The sequence below is a fragment of the Vicugna pacos genome, chromosome 26 (genome assembly GCF_048564905.1).
Source record: "Vicugna pacos chromosome 26, VicPac4, whole genome shotgun sequence".
NCBI lineage: Eukaryota > Metazoa > Chordata > Mammalia > Artiodactyla > Camelidae > Vicugna > Vicugna pacos.
Window position 1 is genome coordinate 11,111,002 of NC_133012.1, and position 6,366 is coordinate 11,117,367.

Sequence of the window (6,366 nt, forward strand, 5' to 3'; positions counted from 1 at the left end):
AAATCATTACTCTGAAAAATCACTGAATTCAAGATCATTTTTGTGATGTGGTCCAGCTCAGTCCCTAATTAACTATTCTCTTACAATAATCCTGTTATTATAGATAGATGTATCTATGTGTGTGGTAAGTGATTGGAAAATTAATTGGAGTTAATTCTGCTGTTGACTCAGCTTGAAAGAATGAAAGAAACTTTCCCATTTTCCATCCTTGAGTTATGCTGGTTTTGAATACGAGGTCCTTTAGGGGTGGGGTTTGTTGGTGGAGGAACACTGGATAGTATCAGGGAAGGAGGAGGGTGGGGACCTGGCACATTCAATGACTCGTTTAGCAGATATTTATCACTAACGTGTGGATTTAGTTTAGATTTAGATTTAATTTGACTAAAAAAAATAAATAGGCATTTTTTGTGTCTAGTGTCACAAAGCTGTGTGAACTAGCTACACATATATTATCTATAGTTGCCCACCTTAATTTTCTTATGAGAACATAGGTGCCTTGAGGTCAGGCACTTGATTTGGTGCACACGAAGTTCCAATGATTTGAAAATTGAAATCTAACATTCAGTAGACATTTCAACAAAAAATAATTTTTTAACCGAATGGATGCGAGTGTGGGGTGAGCTTTGTGAAAATGGGGTATCATCTCGCTTATCCAGTGTGGGACAGGCAAGGAGATAGATCTGGAGACCTGTGTTCCAGAGGGCTCCAGAATCCTCCTTTTGGTTGTTGCCATTGCGGGGAGAGCTGGGGTGATGATGATTCTCCCCGAGGCCTCCATGATCTGGGTCTCTCCTATATGTGGTGTTTCTGTAGCCTGGCAGGAGCTGCAGGCAGTGAGATGTAGACAGAGACTTCTGTGACCTAGAAAACGCATGCTCCTAGTTCCTGTGGGGTGAGTGACAGCTCCTGGACTGTGATGCTGAAGGGGCTGGATCTCGCCCCAGGAAGCCAGCTTCTATGAGGCGCTGGCTTAGGAAGGGCCTGAAGGAGCCAAGAAACCTGCAAGGAGGGTGATATCGCATCTGCTGTGGGCGCACAGGGCATCTGCTGGAGTCCATGCCTGCCACCTGTTCCTATGCGCTCCACTGACTGGGCCTGGGGCTGGGGGCTGAGGAAGCAAATGCAAATGTGAGCTTCTGAGGTGCCCACGTTGCCAGGGGCCAGTCCACTGAGCTGTGTCCTCTCTCTTTCTTTCAAGCATCTTGGTTTCACGGGAAGGTGCGATGTCAAAATAGTAGATTCTGTACCTGTCCCTTGACGGCGCCCCAGGTTTTTGAGTAAGCAGGTGTTGTTAACTGTTGGAGCCTGTTGCTAAGGTTTGAACCCAAACCAGGAAAAGGGTGGGAGTGGAGGAGGGCAGAGTGGGAAGGGAGAGCAGCTGCAGGGGGTTGGGGAGAGGTGAGTCAGTGGGAAAGAGCCTCCTCTTTCCTCGCCTGCCCACACTGCCGCTGGCGCTGGAACCCGAGCCAGCCCAGCCTCCCCTCCTGGCCCTGCCAGCACTCGATCGGCCAGACCTACTCCAGGCTGCACTGCACGCTGAGATTCTTCTGTGAGCTCAGGCAAACTCAGCCCTGCCAGGCCTGTGGGGTATAGACAGAACATTCCCCAACCTCCCTCTTTTCAGCAGGCTCCTACCACCTGTATAGAGGAAGCCTTCAACCAAAGCTTAACCTACTCCCTTGCCTGGGGCAAGGGGGGTACCGTCCCTGGGTCCTTCTGCTCTGGGCTGTGTAGGGAGATGGTGACCCCATGAATGTGAGTTTCCTTCCTGCCATCCTTTGTCTCCCTGGTAAGTTATCTCACTCACTGGAAGTCATTTAGCCCCATCCCCACTAGTGAACATGTTTGACTGGGCCCCCAGCAGCGCTAAATGTATTGTCATCACTAGGCTGCGGAGCAGATTAATGGATGACCACAAAACACACAAGGCTAGGTGGCAAGAGAAGCCCATTCCCACTTCTGTAACCCTCTTTCCAAAAGAGAGAAAACTGGAGCAACCGAGCTTTGGCTGCAGAAGGCATGAGGGTTCTTCCCATACGACTTCCAGGAGAGGTGGAAGCTCTGTGACCTTGACTCTCTGGACGTCTATTCCTTTACGTGTAAAATAAGGAGGCTGGTAAAAGGTGAAACAACCACCACAATCTCTACTTTCTTTGAATTATCTGGGTCTATCCTAGCAGGTGGGACTGGGTGAGCTCACATGTAGAGGTTCATGACTGAGGAGAGGTCACTGAGTTTGCTGGTTGGGTGTGGAGGCAGCACGTCTGGCCTGGGGAATCAGCGTTTCCGGCTCTAAGGTCAGAGGCCCTGGAGGCTGAGCAGATGGATCAAGACCACAAGAAACTGGAAGTCTCCTCTACCTCTGTGTCAGCCAAAAAATTCATCTGAATCTCCCTAAAACAACTTTTTCCCCCCCTTTTCAGATGACTTTTGGTTACAGAAAAATAATTTGCGAAACTTAGAGTTAAAAATTTTGTCATTCTTACAGTAAAGAACATTTATTGAGACCCTGTTTGAGCTGAAATACCGATTGAATCAAATTATGGCTTTCTTTTATTGGAATGTTTTCCCCTCTTGTGGTGCTAGGTTAGATCTTGCTAGTAAAGGGTTGAATTCACAGGAAGACATGGTGGGGGTGGGACTGGTACTGAGGCTTTCAGGTTCTAAGGCCTGAGTAAGTTCAAAATATTTGAGTTTCATTGTACCAACTCAAGCAGCTACCTAATTCAACCCACAGCAACAAAATTTAGTCATTCCTCCAAAGGAAAGGTGAATATATATATATATTTTTGCCTGAAGCTCAAAGGTACAGAAAGAGTTTTAAATTTATTTCTTTTGAATTGCTTTATAAGTCAAGGAATGTGTTGGAGATTTTCCAGACAGAGCAGTACTTCTCCTGTAGTCTTTGACTCTCCTCTTTGAAATAGAATAATTGGTTTTGCTAAGAGTGGTGACCGGTACAGTCAAGGGACTGGCTAGTATAGAAAACATAGTTTTAAATAGTTTTAGTTGTAATTTGGTTGTTACAACAAAACCACTAACTTATCTAATGATGTCTATTGTGCTGTATTTTTGTGCTCTTGGCCTCCTAGCATCAAAATCACATGGAATTTTTCTTAGAAATATCACAAGCCTACCCCAGACCTACTGAAAAAAGTGTTCTTTTTTTTTTTTTTGATGGTTTTGATTTTTTTTTTCTAAATAAAAGTTTTGATAAGTTTTTGGTAAGTTTTTCAGGTGCTCTGATGCATGCTGAAGTAATACAGATTTAATAGGAACCATACCACAATAAAGGTGTTTAAAAAAAAAAACCCAAAGAAAAAACACAGAAAAAGGAGGATTTGAAGTATTACTAAATGTTTTAAATTAAATGGAAGGTGTTAATTTGGAATTATTAACTTTTATTATTTTTAAACATGTAAAATAGTAATATCCAAGAATTTACATTCAAGATCAATAGTTCCCACTCCCTCCATAACTTTGTCAAGTCTCCAGAGGCAACTACATTATCTGTTATCATTTACTCTGATAGTAATGGCCATAATTCAAAAAGATATGCATACATCTTTCATAATGCATTAGCTTTTCCCATTATCTGTGACTCCTGCTATGAAAGATGAGGGTGCAACACATCTTTTTGTCACTTCCCCTCTCTCACCTCATACCCACATGATTTTAAATCACTTTCAGAGCTTCAATTGATTATTTTGTAAATGCAAATGACACATATTCTCTGTGTCTTGTTTAATCTTCTTTAGACATTCTCTCTTAGTTACTGACTGCGTATGAATATTAGCATCCTTGTAACTGCTCCATGTGGCTTCCCCATTCATCACTCTCTTTTCAACATCTGCAGTTCCCTATACTTTTATATTAGCAAAGTGAATACTTTCTTCTTTAAAAATACGTAATTAGTCCTTTGTTCATGGATAATTTCTGAAGGTTGAAAACAAGATTTTACATCAATCTATGTAAATATTTTTCATGGCAAAATGCACAGCAGAAGTAAAAAACATTTCCTTCTTTATTCACTTCTCAAAGGTCGAATGTCAGGGTGATAATAACACTCACGGAAGAATGTTTCTAACATCAAGGGCAGACAATTCTATTTTCTTATACTCCATTAATTGTTCCAAATGATGACACATTTTACTTTGTTTCATATGTAGACCTTGATTATTACTTGTTTGGTTTATTGTTTTGTTTTGTGTTGTTTTGTTTTTCCTGGATTTTCTAAAAGTTTCAACTCCTGTGGTGAGAAATTAGAGAACTCCTTCTAAAAAAAAAAAAAGAGAGAGAGAGAGAGAAGAAACACTGATTTACATGCAGTTCCGCACTGTTATATGCCCTTATGCTATTTACTGTCTCTCTTTTTTGGGGTCACTTTTGCCTCTCCAACTCTATTCTAAGCTTCTGGAGGGCAACACACCACCAACTTCTTATTATGCATTGTTTAGGATATATTTGTTCTATTCACCTATGAGGTTTAGGTAAGAATCTGTAATTTGTAACCTAAAGGTTTAGCACATTTAGGGATATTGAGGCGTGGCTGCTGGTCCTAGGAAGGAGGATGTATGTGGTGGGAGGAGAGAGAGGTCAGGCTTGATGGTTCTGGACGCATTTGCACATTCCCCGTCCCTTCCTGGAAAGCATCCTGCATAAGGGTTCTTCCACTCCCAGGAAGTGTGGTCCTAGGTGTTCTGGCACCAGAGAAAGGGTCTGTTAAGCCCTCTCACCCACCGCCAGAATCTTAAACTTCTGGACAGGGGAGGGGTGAAGAGCCTCCCATGGCTGGCAGGCTCACGGGTCAACCGTCGGTCACGTCCTCTCACGACCTCCTCCAAGTCCCTGGCGTGGTGACCAGCGTGCGCTGGACTTGGCTCTTGCCGTGAGGAGCTCGGGTTAAAGGTGAGCTGGAAATCCCAGGAGGTCCGTAGGTGAGAGCGGCTGGAAAGTGCGGAGGTTCCGGAACCCTTGGCCCCTGGACAGACGAGCTGCCAGGCTGCTGGACGCGCCGGCTCGCTTTAAGGAGGTCACGTGACTGGCCGCTGCCCAGCACCACCCCCGCCCCGCCCCCGCTGCACGCGGCGGTCGTGTTATCTGGACGCTGAGGGAGCCCGACGGCGAGGCAGACGTCCCGGCCGGACCAGGTCAGGCAGCCCTCCGGGGCCGTGAGGGAAGGCGTCGGGCGGCCAGCGCAAGGTGGGGCGCACACGCCCGTGGTGGCAGCGGCAAGTGTGGAAGCGGCAGGAACAGGGTCTCCTGGGGGTCCCGTGGCCGTGGCCACGTTGCGGGTGAGAGCTGGCTGCGGGGACTGGATGGCTCAGCGCCGCCGCGGACCCGGAGGACAGGTGAGAGGAACCACGTGAGGAGGGGAGGGTGGCGGCTGGGCCGGGCGCCGGCTGGACTCCGGGAAAGAGCCGGCCAAGGGCAGAGCGGCCCTCCAGTCAGCGCGGAAACGGCCCCCTCCGGCTCCGCCGTGCCTGTGCGCCTGTACGAAGCGCTCTGTAGGAGCCATGAACTTTCGCTTAGGACTTCTTCCAGAAAGAATGTGCGTGAGGCTGTTCCTTTGTGGCCCGGCGTGAGCTGAGGAGAGCCCGCCTCGCAGCCCTAGCACGTGGACGGGGATGGAGGGCTGTGAACGCGGCCTCGCTGCGCTCGTGAAGCCGGGGGAGGGCGGCGTTCGGCTCCTCCGAGATTTCTCCTCCACCTCCAGTCTTTCTCTTAAACCTCTAGGCCATAGGTGAAACCGTGAAAACTGTGAGACTACTTAATATTATATATAAGCATATCTATATATTAGAAATAATAATACATATATTTTAAACTTTCCTATTTGTTAAGTAGAAATAATATATAATATGTAATATGGTATATATTATATAGTTAATTATATAGTAGTATAAATATATATTATATTATGTGATTATATAATTATACTCTATAACATACATTAATATATAATTAACATACTATATTATGTATTATATATTAATATATAGATACACATATTTATATAATTGTATGATGTAATTATATGATATAATTAACATAGATGCACATATTTATATTATATATTATGTGATATAATTATATGATATAATTAGCATCTGGGTACACTTATATTTATATAATTGTATATTATATGATACAATTATTTATAATTAATATATAGATACAGATATATTTATATTATAATATGTAACATAATATATATTATCATAATTATATCTTATATGCTATTATTACATAGTATAGTTAAGGCATAGATACACATATCTTTATATTATCTCATTATATTTTAGCTATTTGTCTCCAAGGAGCTTTAAGTTGTTTATTATCTGTTTTAAACCTTCCCATGACTCT

General features: G+C 44.0%; 1 long non-coding RNA gene across 1 annotated transcript; it reads right to left on the minus strand.

Moving 5' to 3' along the window:
* Positions 1-4,006: 4,006 nt before the first annotated feature.
* On the minus strand, positions 4,007-4,995 carry LOC140689608 (uncharacterized). The gene is made up of 2 exons (XR_012064646.1): positions 4,805-4,995; positions 4,007-4,276 (listed from the first exon to the last, which is right to left on the minus strand). It is a non-coding gene; the product is annotated as an uncharacterized lncRNA (long non-coding RNA).
* Positions 4,996-6,366: the final 1,371 nt, after the last annotated feature.